Source organism: Cupressus sempervirens, chromosome 5, assembly GCF_028749045.1.
Source record: "Cupressus sempervirens isolate cs-2001-9-10 chromosome 5, ASM2874904v1, whole genome shotgun sequence".
Lineage (NCBI taxonomy): Eukaryota > Viridiplantae > Streptophyta > Pinopsida > Cupressales > Cupressaceae > Cupressus > Cupressus sempervirens.
In genome coordinates this window covers 678,085,572-678,104,857 of record NC_143122.1, presented here as the reverse complement: position 1 = coordinate 678,104,857, position 19,286 = coordinate 678,085,572, and positions in this window count along the sequence as shown.

Here is a 19,286-nt window from a genome sequence, read left to right as displayed (position 1 = left end):
ACCATGCCGAGTGATTCAAGAGTCATAGTATAAAGAATAGTGCATGTTGAGCATCAGATACTTCATATGCCAAGTGAAATAGTTTTGACATATTTATTTGTAATGGCACAATCAATTATGTAAACTATTTTTGAGCTGACTTAAAATAGAATTTGATATCTTGGAGATAAGGATGAATCTCTATTTGGATTCCCTATGCAATTACATGCAAACAATCAAAAAATGGGAAGGATTAAGTAGCAAAATGGATGAATCTCATCTGTAGATTCATACCTAACCCTAAGCCACCAAAATATTCTTAAGGAGGACAAAATCCCTAAACTTTTAGTGAGAGAGATAGAGAGAGTTAGAGAAGTGAACAAGATAGTTTGAATGCAGAGCATTCAAGGTGACTTAAAAGAAAGAGTGAATTTTAGAATCAGTTAGAGAAGAACAGAGTATAGAGAAAAGGATACAACATTGTGACATCTAATTGAGAAGGATCAATTAGATATTGTTTAGAGGTGATATGTTATTAGGAAATTAAGTGTTAATCATAGGATCTATGTTGAGACATTTTAATAGGTGATTTTAGTTAAATCTCTTAAACAAATTAGTCCTAATAGGTTGTATGAAATCCTTTAATAGGATGCTTACTTAATTGTAAGTTAAAGTCCTCTAACAAGGCATACTTTTAATAGGGTGTTGAAATCCTTTAATAGGGTAAGACCTAATAGTCTTTGTAAGCCTTTAATATGGTAGGCCTTTCATAGGGTAGATCATGTTTCATGGTCAAAATATTGTAACCTTCACTCGGTACACTTTATTGCTACAGTAGTGAATATTTGTGGGTATCACCCCCACCCCAGTTTACCTTCTTACTTGGAGGGTTTTTGGGTAATCATATCTAGTGTTATGTGTGTGGATGCTAACATGATTATTTATTTTAAATATACTTTACATATTATTTCAGCTTACTTGTTAAATGCATGTACTAAATATATGGTGAAATTTTTATGGGTCTAAGGTTAAACTACTAATTCACCCCCTCAAAAGTTTACTCTTTCTACTTATAATTTCAATAATTGGTATTACAGTTGAGTCCTCAAAAGAAGAAGCTTTGCAACTTTGATAAAAATATCTTGAAATAGAGGTCTACAAGTTGGGAAAGACTATTGAAAATTAGGAGATTGAAATACATCTCATACTACATCAACTAAATGAGGCAAGAGAGGAACTAAAAAAATTCTTGAAGAGAAGGAAAGACATTGCTATTGTAGAGAATGAAACACAATACAGAGGAATTGACACTACCAAGCTATTTTTCAATGGTGACTCTAATGAATTTGATGCAATAATTGTAGATCTAATGGAAAAGAATAAAGTACAAGCTAAGGAAATCAGAAATCTCAAGCTAGAGAAAGAATCTCAAGCCATGATGCTATGTAAAGTAGCTAAACAAAAGAAGAAAGCTATGCAAGACAAGGCCATGATTGAAGAAGAAAAAATTATTTTGGCCAAAAAATTGGAAGATAATTCAATAGAACTAACCAAGACTTCTAACATGCAATTGGGGACTCTAAGTCAAATGATGAATGCTCATCATGAGTTAAATGTCAAGGAAATTGAGATAACTACACTAAAGTTGCTGAATGAACAATTGCAAAGTGACCTAAGGAGAGAAAAGGAATTTACTAAAATTTTCAACAAGCCAGATAAAGCCATCTAATATTTTGAGAAATTATTGAGATTCCCTAGATCCAACAATGATACATTAGGATTGGGCTTCACAAGAACTAAAGAAAAATCATCCAAAGTTATAGAAGAAAGAAACATCATAGGTAAGAAATCCAAACTTACTTGTCATAATTGTGGTAAGAAAGGACATACTACTAACATGCGTAGGAGCAAGTACACAAATCAGAATGTCAAGCCTCAAGACATAAGTCATTTTCATAAGTGCAACAAGCAAGGTCATCAAGCACATGAATATAGAACCAAGACCATACATACACAAAGATTTGAAAGATATTGCTGCAATTGTCAAAAGTATGGACATAGAGCTTTTGAATGTAGATCCAAGCCCATGTGGTCATCAAACAAGCCAACAAAGGTAAGAAACAATGGTAACTTTTATAATTGGGATTATAACATGAGGTATAGTTGTCACTATTGTCAAGAATATGGACATGTTCCTAAAAATTGTATTAGGACACACTTCAGAGGCAACTATCAAAGATAGTTAAGTCAAACCACATGTTTTAGCTATTTGAAAATTGGTCATATTAGTAGGCATTGTCCAACAAAGTCAAAGGCACCAAGTTGTGAATCAGACAAAGGCAAAAGCAAGGTGAATGTTGAACACATCAGAGATGAGATGAACAAGACGTGGAAAAAGAAAGTTGTTTGTAGGACATCAAATGGACAAGAGATCACTTCACCTAATAAGTCAAGTGATCATACCTCATCAAACCAAGGAAACAAGAGGTATGTGGGACTGACATTTAAGGTTATATCATGCATCAGTTCCAAAAGAAGATAGTACTAATTATATTAGCATGAATAAAATATGTAAGATGTTGTTATAAATTCAAGACAAATCTTCAATTTTTTCATTATTGTTTCGAGTGTGAAAAGTTTCCTATATGTGTCAAGTGGAATGTTGGTTGATGTTGAGTTGTCAAAATAATTTAGTGGATGCCAAACACATAGTAGCTACCAAGTGGTGGAAATATCAATGGATGTCAAATGAACGTAAAATTAGTTATTGCCGAGCTTACAACTATGTAAGAATTGAGCATTAAATTCAAGGTTTTCAAAGGGTATATGATTGATTTGAGCTCATTTTTCACCATTTCAAAATCAAGACAAAGTGAGAAGAGCTAGAAGTAACCTAGAAATTTGTCAAAAGTGAATACAAAAGATTGAAGCGGCAATTTATTGTTAGTTTGACATATTTTCAAAGGTATTTATCAAGTGTTGGGCCATGTAGTTAAAAAATTTCTTAACCCTAGCTTGCAACAATGGCATCAAGTTCAAAAAATGTTGAAGAGAAGGAAGTTTTGAATGTTTAGCTAGTTAGTAACAAAGTGGAACAACCTATACTTAAGGCCATTCTAGACATTGCCTACAAAAAAGACTCATCAAGCACATTGTCTATGATCCTACCAAATGTGATAATGGTGAGAGATAGGAAGCATATGTGACATGGAGATAAGAGGTGCATACAATAGATTGTGTGAAAATAGAGTTTTAAAAGATGAATACAAAATTTTTGAGAGAAAGGCTTTAACATGAGCCCTAAATTTTCCTAATGTTTTCAAAATTGAGTGGATACACATTGTTCTAAGTAGAATTCATGATAGTTCCTTGTGGTTGGAAGGAGGACTAATCAAGATCACCAAGAGAATAATTCATACAGTAACTAGTTATCAAACCCTAGATTGGCCAAAGACACTCAGAAGTGATTCAAAGGAGGTAATTGAGAAGAACATTGGGGTAGTCTAGAATAAAGGAGGTATAACTATAGATACCATCACTGATCCATTGTTAAAATTTTCTATAAGGGTAATCTAACATAAATTCTATCAACCTAGTAGGTTGAATAGTGTACCCTACATAGTTGTGGATGTTTGTTACAAAATTGTAAAGAAATATCATACATATGATCTAGTAGAACTTAAACTACAACAACTTATGGAAAACTTTAGAGCTATAAGGAAAACCAAGAGTGCACAATACAAGTTTGGTTCATTACTAGTTTGCATATTATTTTATGTACATAACACATTTCCCTCATTTGGTATAATTGGATGGAAGACTAATAGGTCTATTGTAGTACAAATCAGTGAATTCATTAAGTAGATGGGAGCGAACTTTAAAACTATCATGACGAGTTATTTTGAATATTTTAAGAAATCAATGAAGGAAAGGATGAGGATAGCAGTCTCCTTAGTAGAGAAACATTATGATGATATATGTTTTCTTGTTGATGTTGATTACACATATGTGCATGCTACTATACCAAAGGTAAGATGGCTAAGACCCTTAGGATATGAGATAAATGTGGATGAAACATCAACAACCATCACATCTCTACTTGTAGAGGAAGTAGACAAAACTACTAAAGTTTTTGGGAATTATGAGGTAATGAAATCAAACATTGATATGGAGTTGAAAAATTCCTCTACAATCAAGAAAATGGATAGGCTAGTGAAGAAACTTAAAGCCAAATTTAGAGAGGGCGCCAAGGAGGAAGAGGAAGAAGAAGAAGAGGATGAAGAGGAAGATGAACCTCAAACACAAGAGCCCCTAGCTTTAACTCAAGGTATGGTAGAAGATAAGAAAGAGGAAGAAATTGAAGGTTCCAAGGAAGAACTTGTACACTCGAAAGTGTCCCACTCTAAACCCTTCTATCCAAATGATTTCATGAGTTCAGAATACTTGGATGCTGGGTTAGAGTTCCCTATCCACAGAGTGCAAGAGAGTGTATTTCAAGTTCAAGGGCTCTCAGATGAGCTTTAGAGATACTCTTCTTACTAGTAAACCATGCAATGTCCCAAAGAGTTCCTCAAGAATGCAATGCAAATCAAAATTAAGATAGAATGAGATGCAAAGTGAAGCTATTCTAAAACATGTATGAGAGTGTTACAATACCATTATTAAGCTATGTGAGATTAAGCTACATGTAAAAATGAAAGCTAAGCTAAGCTAGAATGCCATGATGCCATGGATGAGAGAATGTAGACAAGAAATAGAAGTTCTCCACAAAGCTCCAAAGAAACCTGTTAGAAAACCTACAGCATAACAATATTCAAAATGAGGATGGATCCTTTGAGGGGGAAAGCCCTCTCCCTTTTAAATTCATACGAATGGTAGAGATCAAGATGAAGATGGTGGATGATCAACGGTGGAATTCAAAAATAGGTGTGATCCGTGTGAACACACAAGTCAACCAATAGAATATAAGTTGACTTTTCATATAAGACAAAAGTCTCACAAGCCTTTTCTTTAAATTGTAAAATAGAAAAAGGACTTTATGTTTGCACTTTAAGTGGGTTAGAAGAATGGGGTGTTTTATTTAATTAAAAGGGGACATGTTCTTTTAATCAAATAATGAACTAAGGATAGCATAGTCAAACTATAGGTTATAATCAAATAAATTGATTATTAGCAATTTGGTCTAGGTAAATGATTAAATTAATTTAGCCAAAATGTTGAAAAGGGGGCTAATAGTCTAGATGACCATTTTTAGGTGATTACATTTGCCCCTCTTTGACTAATGTGTGATTGATTTGGGAACACATTATGTCAAAGAAAATAGAAAGCCAAGTAGGTGGTGATAGATATAGATATCTGATTTTCAAGAAAAAAATGTAGAAAAAGATAGCAAGTCCTAAATGTACAGCCTGATAGTGGTAGTACTAAACACTAGGAAAAGATGATGTCAAAATTCAAGAAGAATGCTAACACTTAGCAAAGTAGATAGATCGAGAACAAGTGAGAAGATCAAACAAATGCTCCTAAGAAATAGATAGTTGTAGCAATCAGTGATAGAGTATTTCTGTCCCCTCGGGATCAAAATTGAAATGAGGTAAGGGGATGCAAAAACTGGCTAGACATGAGAAAATTAGAATATAGCAATGTCCAAGATGACAAATAGATGATTAGAACCCAAGAATGACTATTAAAAAAATTGATAAAATGCCCCAGTTTGACTAGAGTTGACCTTGAAGGATATAGCATAAAAATTAGGTCAAAATGAGTAGAAAGGTGATTTTAGACATGAAATAGTGAATTGAAGTAGATATAAAGTATGGAAATGATGAAGACATGAAGAAATGAAGATGCCCCAGTGATGATTCAGAGATTAGACCTCAAAAGGTCAGCTAACTGCTCAGAAGAAAGTAGAATTTTAAAAGACAATTTTGACCATCAAGATGAACTCAAATTTGGATTTTGATCCTGAAAATGAATCTAGGACGTTGAAATTATTTAAGAGGTCAAAACTTTATATAATGTGATGATAAGATAGAAAAGAGATGAAGTGAAATATTAAGAAGGTAAAGGACATGAACAAGAAGAAAGTAAATAAATATATGAAAGGAGTTAGCCGATATGTCTATGAAAAGATGAAGAGAGAGCTCTCTCCATATGCAAGAATACAAGACTAAGCTAGAAAATGAACCTAAAATGCAAGCTAATTGAAAAGTGGTTTACCAACAAGAGGTGCATAACATTTAGACTCTTAATTTCATCATTGAGCATTTATTAGGGACATCATGAGATCATACAACATCACTAGTATAACTATGAGGATATGAATATGATCGATATCAGATAGGTATGTGGAAATCCAATCTAAGCATCAGAGACATGTAAGTCAAGATAACTACATGATTAGATTCCCTAAGTTTAATTTATCAAGATTACACCTGTATCAAGGCATAAGCACCAGGATAAACCCCAAGTGCAGTCTTGCAAAATAGTCAAGGATGATACATTTCTAAGTCAAAATGTTGAATAGGTCAAGCATAAATGCTTACAACACTATAGACAAACAAAGTATACCCACAAGCAGAAATTAAGAAAACATGCCCCATGGCCCCAGTCTTCTAGTCAATGACATCTTTGAAAGTCTATTAGGGATGGAACATATAGTAAAGAAATCATCATAGACAACACACAAAGTAGATAAAGATCAGCATAGCTTAGTTGTTTAAGTGTTAAAGTGCGTGTGTGTAAGTCACTTGGCCATTTCTTCAAGACTTGATTCTGATAGTGAGAAATATCATGACATTGGAGACCATAGGTAAACTATCTAAAAAGTGTTGAAAAAACACTAGATGTCAAGCTGGGGGAAGTGTTGAGAAACATTGTTTTGTGAGTTGTCAAAGAAACCCTAATGCACAAGAATACCTCAATAGGTGAAGTAGCTATGCCTCGAGATGAGGACAAGAAACAATTCCAAGCCAGGAAATGTGTAGTGAAATGGATGATTGAGATTGACAGACATAAGTGCGAGGGTTTCAAGTAGCACTTGTTTCTAGGTTTTCACCACTTGACAGATTATTTCAAGACTTTTTTCAATTTTTTTGTATTTTTGTATTTTTTATTTTTTTGGTGATACATCAAAGTGCCTATTGCTAGGTTTTCACTAAGATGATTTTTTTTTAAGGACATTTTCTGATTTTTAGTATTTTTTCAGCATCATATACAATTTTTTAGATTTTTTAGAATAATTTAGAGATCACTAGTTCTTGAGCAAGATCACATCATTTTCTCCTAATGTCTAGCAAGGTATAGGACATGATGGAGAAACAAGCTAATGGGTAAGCAAAGATGCATAAGAAAGGAATGTGAAACAAGTGAAAGTGATCCTCAAGGACTAACTCCTCAAGAGTACCCAAGCTAGGGAAAGAGGTGAAATAGTCATATGAAGCATATTTTTGATAAGCAATGGAAGTAATGAGAAAGATAGCATGTAGGATAAGCAATGAATCCAACAAGTGAGATAGCATGAAGTGTGTAGTCCAAAAGAGTAGCCATGTCAAGAGACCTATGAGAACCATGTTTCATTTATTATGATCAAGACCAAGGGGTCAACTAGATAGGATAGCGATGGGATAAAGAAATAAAAATAAAGCTCAAGATGGAGGCTATGAGGGAATGAGAAAACAAAAATAGAGAATCTCATGGATAAGTAGCCAATATGCAAAGATAGGTCAACATTGTCAAGATCAAAGAGAGAAGAGGGGATGGATGGATGATGGAAGAATTATGCATGACGCCTGTTTGTCAGGTTTTCATCATGGTACTTATCCAAGGTGCCACAAGAAGTAGTTTTCACCATAGGATAAATTTATTTCTCTTTACTTTTGCTACCAAGGTGCCACAAGAATTAGTTTTCACCAAGGAACATTTTCATTTTATTTTTATTTTCTTTTTTTTAAAATATTTTTTTAGAATTTTTAGAAAGAGCTCAAGCTTTTTGAATGTAGATAGTGCTCCTATAGGAAAGATAAGTCATGATAAGCCAAGACCATAGAAAGGTATGCTCAAATATGTTGATAGGGTGATGAAAGAGAAATGGTAGTAGGAATAATATATTGAGGATAAGAGTTCATGTATAGAAAGTAAGTGTAAGCTTTAGAGGATTTCATGAGGGTAGCTGAAATATTGGACAAGATCAACATTGACACACACCTTGAAGGGTATTGGAATGATGGAGGAATCATGGATGAAATAGCTTGAGATTTAGATGTATGAAGTGGTAGAAGAGATTTGGACAAAAGTGGAACGGAAGGCTTTGGAATATTTTTAGAAAGATTTTTGGAAGAAGATGGAATGGAAGCCTTTGGAAGCTTGAATGTCAACTTTGAAGTATTTTCAATATTCAAGTCTTTTAAAAGAGACTTGGGAATCCATATAGCTTTATATTTTCCTTTGGATACTTCAAAACACATTTCTTCAATAATGGGTTTAGGAACCCATATTTTCTTTGATTTACCTTTTTTAATAGTGGACCTTTGCGGTCTCTTTTTTGCATTTTCCTTCTTAGCATTCACATGTCGATTAGATGGGACATAGTGATCTTCATTTTTCAATGGATTCTTATGTTTATTCTCACTTCCACAGGACTTGGGACTTGTGGGTGAATAAGGATGATATGACTGGTTTAGATGTATAGATGGGTGAAAAGTCATCAAGGATGAGTGTCTTTGTTGATCTTGAGGTATTATAGGAGAGCTAGGGAACAAGCTAGGAGTGAAAATTGTAGGAGATGAAGGAACATAAGGTCCCAATATAGATGGAAGGTTTGAAGGCTTTAGCTTATATGGATAAGGACCAAGGATAGATTTAGAAGATGCAAATGGATAGTGAAAAGGGATATCAACATCTTTAGAGTGAGCAACATGGTCAAAGCCATCAATAGATTCATGAATAGCTTTGACAGGAGCAACATTTTTAATAGGAGCACTTGAAGCTTGAGTAAAATTTTGAAGTGGATAAGGAGAAGTAGAACATGAGGGGATGCTTTGATCTTGACAAGTAGCTTTGGATAGCATAGGAAGAGAAATTTTCTCATAATTTTCAGTAAGCTCAAGGGAGATAATGGAAGTGCTATCTTCATCATACTTAGGAGGTGGACAAGATATAGGATATGGAGGGGGGAAATCTTGAAAGAGATGAAAGGGTTCTTGATCTTGATCTTTCTTGAAATTTATAGCTTTTTCTTTTTGAGAGTCCTCTTGACATGGAGCCATTTCCAAGGACAAGGGAGAATGAAGAGTGAATGGAGTAGTGTTTGGATTAGGCATAGTAGTGCATGAAGTTTGAGGATGTTTAGGATTAGTAGCATGGAAAAGGTTTGCAACCAAGTGAAGGTTAGCTTGAGTTTCTTTTAGAGGTAGCCCTTGAGGATACACGTAGTCAATGTGGAAAGCATTAGGTTCCTTTTTTGATAGAGGCATGTTGGAAAGCTTTGAAGTGTTGGGAGATGCATGAGTGTTGGAAGAAGTGGAAGATGTAATGGAGGCACTATTAGACATAGGTTCATTAATGTAATCTTGCTCAAGAGAAGTATCCTCAGCACATGAGTCACTAGAGGTTCCAAGATCAACAATCTCATCATCAATGAGATCTTGGATTTTATGTTTCAGCTCTATACAATCAGAAGTAGCATGGTCATTAGATTGATGATAAGCACAATAAGCATCCAAGAAAGGATTTCCATAGGAGCTAGACTTAGGCAACATGATGAGCTTAGTTTTAAGAAGTATTTTCAAAATGTCATCATAAAAATGTTCCAAGGGAGTAAAAGTCTTCTCAAAAATATGTCTAGGATCTTCTTGTTGTTTCTCAAGTGAATAGCATGCGTTCATGTCTTCATCATTATCTTGGTCAAAGATAGGTCCATCATGAAATTTTGGCATAGGCTCAAAGGAGGTATCACTTGCTTGTTCTCTAAAGAGGTCTTTAGATCTAGAAGATGAAGATATTTGATGTCTTGAAGTAGAGAATGTAGACCTAGAAGAAGATGATGACCTCAAAGAAGGTGACTCACATGCATGTAAAGATCTTAAATAAGATTCATGTAATGATGCAATCTTCTCCTCTAACTTTTTCTCAAGTTTAGACTTCATTTCTATCATGCGCTTAGAGAGATGAAGGTAATAAAGATCATTTGTCTCTTCTAGTTCTTTGTATTGTGCATATAGATCTTGAAACTCTTTAGTGACATGGAGGATATCATGATCATCTAGATTCGGTTGAATTTTGGTAGCACAAGATTTAGATCCCATAGTTTAAGATGCAAAGCCAAGCATAAAAGAGCCTAGAAGATAACTTTATGTTGAAACTATAAGAGGTAGAATGTTCACTTGCCAATATAGTATAGAGAGATTAAAGTGACTTGTCAAACAATATGTCCAAAAAACTTATGACATGAATGACTCAAGTCAATAGCTAGGCAAGATACCCAAATAGCCAAATAGATAGAGCAAGCAAGGTGACAAGTGAACAACTTTCCCAACCCAAGAGTGTAGTCAAGAAATCAAGGTAACCATTTTAGCAAAAGGATAACTAGCAAGTATGCATAGACCATGAAGATAGAAAGACTGAGAGCACCAAGACCAAAGAGTCACTTTAAGCATGTTCAAGAACTAGAGACATAGAAAATAAAAATCAAATGATGAGACTCCCCTTAGCAAGAAACACAAGAAAATGTTTGCATTTGATGTTTTGACTTGGTTGACAAAGTTTGACAATAGTTGATAGCATAACAAGTTTGATGTTCAAAAACAATTTCTTTCCAAGCAAGATAGTGACACATGGAGTATTCTTCAAACAATTAAGCAAGGGACAAAGCAACCTTGCATGATACAAGCATATGTGATGTCTCAAAAGAATTCCCTAGAATTATCATCATGTGTATATTCAAAAGATTTTCACTGGTATACCACATTTGAGAACACATCAAGCAATATCTACCTAAAGGACATGGTTCATTACTCAACAACTTGGCCCACACTTGATGCTCCTTCACCTCACACCAAGTGGTTGCCCACAAGAGATATTGGCTTTGTCATGGAAATTCCATAAGCATAACCAAGGGAACACAGATGGTGAGTGTAAAATCTTGGGGTGATCCGGGTAGTCCTCTAGGATCGATCCTTGCACCAAGAAGTTGAGCAGCTAAAAAAGGTAGTTACTAACTTAGGGTGTTTAGATAGGGCTTCCTTTTATAGTTTTCCTCTTGCTCCCAATTATGGAACACCTCACCTTGCAATGAGTAATCGATCTCATGATCACAAGAGTACTTTAAGCATTCTTGCCTAGTGATCTCCCTATGGTCGAAATCCCATAAGCGATCACACTAGGAAAAGACAAACACTATGTCTACCAAAGTTGTGTGCCCTTGGTAGCCTTGAGTTTATAGTGGGTTGGAAGAGCTAGGTAATCAGCTTGTCCCCACTTGAGTCATTCCTCTGAGGTTGTCCGAGAGCAGGCCCTCTAAAGGATTCTAAACTACACAAAGAGTGGATCAAATTTTGGAAGTCAAGATTTCTAATTCACCACAAGGGTGAAGAGCATACTCTCCTATTCCAATCATTTTATCCCAAACACACCAGGAGGATTCAGTTACCCCTTGCTTTTGAAACCAAATGGCAAGTCAAGATTTTTGATTCACCACAAGGGTGAAGAGCATACTCTCCTATTACCAAAAGACTCCAATCACAAGTTTTATGTGTCTATGAAAAATGAACAATTAGTTAATGCCACACATGAAAACAAAAAAGCAAGAAATTTTGGGTTTTTATGCTTTAGGCAGCCCTGCAAACAATGTTAGTAGCCCTTGTGCATTTGAAGCTTTCACATGCGTTCTTTTTATGCAATGTTTCACTTTTTTTCATAAGGATGGCAACCTGTAATCACAACTTGTTAGCACCAAAAGTTAGTGTGAAATAACATAAAAATATGCAATAAAAAGTGGTTAGTTGCCTCAAAAATCCAATTTATCTTCCAACCAAGTGCATGCAAAGAAAGTGCAAATTAATCACAAATGCTCTCATTTTTACTCTTTGATTTTGACCTAGTCAACAAGATTGGACTTGTTTGCAATGATTTCATATCCAAAAATAGAAATGAAAAGAAGAGACAGCTACTAAAAATCAGAGATATTTCCAAAAAAGTAAGAAATTCAAAAAAATCTTTTCATTTGCACCCTAGAGATTGATTTTGTCAAAATAGGTCAGATTTATCAAATCGGATTTTTGATCCCTAATACAAACTCAAAAGTCAAAACACAAAAAGAGTACCCCTCTTAGAATTCAAAAAATATTTTTGAAAATGTAAGTTTTTCCAAAAAATGTGCTGATTTGCGATCAGAAATGACTTTTTATGAAAAATAAAGAAAAAATCATAACTTTTGAAAATCATGTCAAAATACTCTAAGAATTGGACTAAGACATTTTGAACACATGCCCAACTTGAAAAAAATATTTCAGAACCAAAATCCAGGCAGTTTAAAAGATATGATCAAATCTTTAAACCAACTAGATTTTTGGCCATCAAACCAATCTACTTATGGGTTGGTCTTAAAACCAAAGTGATAATTCTACAAAAGCACTTGATTAGATCCAATATGCTGCTATAAAAAAAACCAAAGATAAGAAATGAAAGCAAATGGAGCTAGAAACTTGATTCATGCCCCACGGTGGGTGCCAAAAATGTACACTCGAAAGTGTCCCACTCTAAACCCTTCTATCCAAAGGATTTCATGAGTTCGTAATGCTTGGATGCTGGCTTAGAGCTCCCTATCCATGGAGTGTAAGAGCTTGCATCTTGCTAGTAAACCATGCAATGGGAGGTTCCAAAGACAAGATGCAAGAATGCAAATGTCCCAAAGAGTTCCTCAAGAATGCAATGCAAATAAAAATTAAGCTAGAATGAGATGCAAAGTGGAGCTATGCTAAAACATGTATGAGAGTGTTACAATACCATTATTAAGCTATGTGAGATTAAGCTACATGTAAAAATGAAAGCTAAGCTAAGCTAGAATTCCATGATGCCATGGATGAGAGAATGTAGACAAGAAATAGAAGTTCTCCACAAAGCTCCAAAGAAACCTGTTAGAAAACCTACAGCATAACAATATTCAAAATGAGGATGGATCCTTTGAGGGGAAAGCTCTCTCCCTTTTAAAGTCGTACTGATGGTAGAGATCAAGATGATGATGGTGGATGATCAATGGTGGAATTCAAAAATAGGTGTGATCCATGTGCACACACAAGTCAACCAATAGAATATAAGTTGACTTATCATATATGACAAAAGTTTCACAAGCCTTTTCTTTTAATTGTAAAATAGAAAAAGGACTTTATGTGTGCACTTTAAGTGGGTTAGAAGAATGGGGTGTTTTATTTAATTAAAAGGAGACGTGTTCTTTTAATCAAATAATGAACTTAGGATAGCATAGTCAAACTATAGGTTATAATCAAATAAATTGATTATTAGCAATTTGGTCTAGATAAATGATTAAATTAATTTAGCCAAAATGTTGAAAAGGGGGCTAATAGTCTAGATGACCATTTTTAAGTGATTACAGAACCTACACCTATAGATTCAAAGAAAAGGAAGGCTGAGGTACAACTAGTGGCCAAGGTAAAGAAGATTGTCAAACCTAGCCAAGCCAAGCCAAGTGCACCAACCACCAAATCCACCACACATGCAACCACTCAAAAGGCTAAGGAAAAATCTAAATAGATAGAGCGAGGACAAAAAAAAAAAGCTAGAGAAGGAAGTATGTGGCACAACCATAGTTTGATGAAGAAAACATTAAACCAGATGATATAAGCCAATTCAAAGTGGTAAGTCACAATCTACTCTATGATCTTGATAACTTATGTGAAAATGTTAAGAGTAATGTAGATTTATCTAGTTTTAGACATGTAAATTTTGATAATTTGGGGAAAGAGGAGAAAAAGTAAGTGGATGAAGTCATGTATGCAATGATGTCAAAATTTAAGAAAACACTATTAGAATTTTCCAACTCTATACCCAAGAGTCTATATGACTTAGTTGAGAAAAAATGGCATTATTTTCTAAATTTGGAAAGAGAAATAAGGGAAATCACTTTAGCTGAAGTGATACAAGGGTTGACAAAAGGATAGATTGCTAAGGCTGCCAAGAAATATGGAGTTAGGTTCACACCAAAATATAGAGCCTTCAACATTCTTTAGAATAATATTGAAGATGTTGTGAAAAAGTTAACACAGATTTGGAAACTCATTTATGGGTTGAACATAGTCAAACAAGGAGAAGTTGACCCCTTAGAGGGTAAAGATGATGCTAAGGATGAAGATGGCAAAGATGATGACAAGGAAGAAGACAATATAGTTGGGGAAGAGACAGAAAAGAAAGATGATGACATGACAACAGTTGAGCCTGAGCAGCAAGATGAAAAAAGTGTGCAAGTCACACAAGTGTCGAGTGTTAGTTCTCCCCGTAACACTACCACAACTAGTGAACCAATAACTATTAAGGATGTTTTTGATGCATCAACTCAAAATATCAATCCATTGACTACAAGAGATTCTAAATAAGTCTACACTCCAAGCTCAAATATGTGGAAATCTTGTTTTTGTTAGTGTAGAGGAATTGTAGATAGCAGTAACTGATATCACAAGGGAAAATGTGAATCCACAAGAACCACCTTCCATCATCCCTTCAGTTACCAATGCACAATATTTAGTTCAAGTGACATAAATTACATCCACCAAGATTGATACAAGTGTTAAAATTTATATTGTTGAGAAGAAAGTAGAAGAAATAGGTAAAACTATTGGACAAATAGGACAGATAGAATCATCTATGCCTAAAACATAAGAGCAAGGTGCTAGTCAAGTCATAGTGATAGATTGGGGCAAGCCTAGAGATATAGAACCTAAGGTGAAGGAACAATTGTCCATTCAAGCTTTAGTAGCCTTACCAACATCTAGCACTCCTTCTACTCAAACTCTTCAAAAGTTAGGCATAGAAGCCATTCCATTATATATCGCAGTGCCAAGCCCTAATTCATAAAAAGTAGATAAAGTAATACATTATGGAGACATAAGCATTGATGAAGAAATTTTAATTCTAAACTATGACTATGGCACCATGACATTGGAATAAATAGGCATTTTACAACAAACCTTGGAAAGGAAAAGGCATCAAGAAATGCTTAAGAGAGAACATAGGCAGAAGCAAGCACTTCAATACATTAAGGACATCTTTTTAGATGCATTTATCCTACCAACTCTTGATGAGACCAAGCCACTCATAGAATAATTGGTAGATATAATGGAAAAGGTCAACAACGAAGACTAGGATACCAATTAAAAACTCTTAGAATGGTCTAAAAAGAAATTTCAAGGAAAATTAAATGAGAAAATATCTATTGAGATAACACTACAACAAGTTGCAATAGCAACAAAGGTTGAGGATGTGAAGAAGGTACTTGAGAATATATTCTCACTATAAATAAAACTCTACAATCCTACACTCTTCACCTAAGAAACCAGAAGTCACATTCTAAGTCTGGATAATCAAATATCTACATCAGGTGCAAGACTACCATCAAATCTAACTCAGAGTGAGAAGCATTTTAGAACATTACTTCAAGCACAAAGTTTGTTAGTTGTCTTAACAATAGATGAGGCTAATATTAGAACCAAACTGACAAGTATTTAGGCTACCCTCAACCCACACATGGAAATAATGCACAATGAACTAGGCTATGTTGACATCTTATTGAAGAAATACCCCAATCTTTTTACCTTATATGGTCTAGTACACCTTGGTGCCAAGCTTGTGATCCAACTTAAGTCATTGGATGTTGTATGTGACAACTAGGATGCAATTCTAAGATAATAATGGATGACTATAAATCCTTTTTGGACAAACGCACCATAGGTGTATAACCCATTTGACATAAGTGTCAAAAAAGGGGGGAGAATAATACAAAGGGGGAGAATTCAAAAAAAAATGAAGAGTAATAAGAAAGGGAAAAAATATAGTAGGAGATAAATGGAGAGAAATAGACAAGGAAGAGAGATAATAAGAGAAAGAAGAAAGGGGGAGCATATCAACATATGAGCAGAGACACAAAATAGAGCATGAAGTCAATGTATCAATAGATACACACTTACTCAAAAAGGAGCATAGATTTTGATTTTGGATACAAAATAGACACATTAACTAAGCAGGAGTTACAAATCTTGAGGTGTATAAGTTAGTGCAAAATTTTGAAAATTTGAAGTTTTGTATATAAGTTGAGTCATGAACATATTATGCTCAAGAAATTAAGGATAAAATTGTATATTTAAGTGTTTTTGACACTCATGTCAAAGGGGGAGATTTCTAATCTTAGATTGGTTTTGACAAGTGAGTGTCAACACACTTAAGTCATTTACTTAGTTCATGTCAAATTAGTAATACATGTCAAGCACAACATGTAAATATTAGACCATTATGAGTTGTGATGAGTACCGAGTCACTCAGGTGCTGAGTAGATAGACCATGTTGGGTGATTCAAGAGCCAAGTAAATAATGGATACTGAGTAATATAGATGTTGAGTCATAGTATAAAGAACAATGCATGTTGAGCATTGAATACTTCATATGCTAAGAGAAACAATTTTGACATATTTGTTTGTAATGACACAAACAATTATGTAAACCCTTTTTGAGCCAACTTAAAAATAGATTTTGATATCATGGAGATAAGGACAAATTTCTATTTGGATTCCCTATGCAATTACATGCAATCAATCAGAAAATGGGAAGGATTAATTGGCAACTGTAGATTCATACCTAACACTAAGCCACCAAAGTCTTTGTAAGGAGGATGAAAACCCTAAACTTTTACTAAGAGAGATAGAGAGAGTTGGAGAAGCAAATAAGACAATTTTCATGCAAAGCATTCAAGGTGACTTAGAAGAAAGAGTGAATTGCAGAATCTATTAGGGAAGAATAGAGTATAGAGAAAAGGATACAATCTTGTGATATTTGATCAAGAAGGATCAATTAGATATTGTTAGAGGTGATCTATTATCAGGTAAGCAAGTGCCAATCATAGGATCTATGCTAAGACATTTTAGTAGGTGATTTCAATTAAATCTCTTAAGTAGAGTAGTCCTAATAGGCTGTATGAAATCCTTTAATAAGGTGCTTACTTAATTTTAAGTTAAAGTCCTCTAAAAAGGCACACTTTTAATAGGGTGTTGAAATCCTTTAACAAGGTAAGACCTAACAGTCTTTGTAAGCCTTTAATAGGGTAGACCTTTCATAGGGTAGATCATTTTTTATGTTCAAAACATTGTAACCTTCATTGGGTACACTTTATTGCTGCAGTAGAGAATATTTGTGAGTGTCATCCCCACCCCAATTTTACCTTCTCACTTAGAGATTTTTTGGGTAATCATAGTTAGTGTTATGTGTGTAGATGCTTACATGATTGTCTATTTTAAATATGCTTTACATGTTATTTCAGCTTACCTGTTAAATACATGTACTGAATATATGGTGAAAGTTTTATGGGTCCAAGGTTAAACTACTAAATCACCACCCCCCACCCTCTCAGAAGTTTAGTCTTTCCACTTGTAATTCCAACATGTATGATATTTATTGTGTGTAGGCAAAGTCTTTGCAGTAATTGTTGAGCCTAGAAATGTAGAAAGAGTGAGTTACTATTTATTGCATTGCACTATAGAAAGGATGAAGTTAACTAAACCTAAAGAAAGTGATGGAATGTTATTCCCTACAGGTATTTTTTCAAATGTATATATAAATTATGTGCATTTATTATCAAATGGTGAATTTATTTAATACATGTGTACACATTAAATTAAATTTTAAATGCATAAGTTCAACTGTTTTGGAGGGAACATATTTTAGCCAACACAAATTATTGAAACATGGAATTTAATTTGTTGATTACTAACCTAACAATAAAGTGCTTCAATATAGTCACCGTGTTATTGCTACATTTATTTTTCTACATCCAGTTATACATAAAGGTGTATGTCACAAGTGGAGATTAGATATTGATGACAAAGATAGAATATTAAATGTTCTCCATGAGTGTGTGGAACCACTTGGAATGACTTGACATATTTCATATTTGGAGCACTTTCTTAGATATTTTATATTTCATATTCCATTTAATACATTTCAGATAACTTGGGACAATTATAAGTGTAGACAAGTGTACATGCTCATTTCATATAGAACTTGTATGATTTATATCAAGTGCATGTATATCTGTTCACTTTATGTAACTTAGGAGTTGTATTATATGTGTAGACATGTGTACATGTTCATTTCATACTTAACTTATAAGACATATCAAGTTTATGTATGTGTTCATTTCATGTAACTTAGGACTTATAAATGTATACATTATACATGAAGTCATTTAATGCAACTTAAGACTTATATCAAACTTTATATGAACTCATTTCATGTTACACATGTAGGACTTATAGTGAATACTTACATGTTCATTTTATATGAAGTTTAGGAGTTTATATGTGTACATATACATTTTCATCAACCATGTCTCTTTAAATAATTTTCATCATGCATTTTAATGTTGAATTGTGTACATATAACCATAAACTAAATACATATATAATATGTCAAATCATAAATTGAACCAATTATATACATGTTCAACCATAAAATAAATACATATATTACATGGACCATAAACTAGAAACATGTATATCACATTTATAATCATAAATTGAACTAATCATGCACATCTAACCATAAATGAAATACATATATCACATGGACTATAAACTAGAAACATATATCACATGTCTAATCATAACTTTAACCAATCACATGTCTAATAAAAACTAAATCATAAACACACGTCCAAAGATAAAATGTATATATAAATGTTAAATCATAAATGTATATGTCTCAATAAGATCAATGATGAAGTAAACATGTACATGTGTTGTAACCTAGAGAGTCATCTAGATGCATACAAATAGAGAAAACCTCTAATAGAGACTCATAGGATCATGTGTTTGTGGAGTATCAACTGAGCCATGAAGATTAAAATGAAATAATATGTTAGACATATACTTGTATATATACATGGGAACTAGTTTCAAATATTTGTAAAAATTTAAATGTATTGATGCAAGTACACATTTATCTAGTTTTGAATTAATTTAAATTTCTATTTAAAAATCACTTGAGCACTATTAGGTATCACATCCATCATATTTGTACCCCCATGAGTAGTA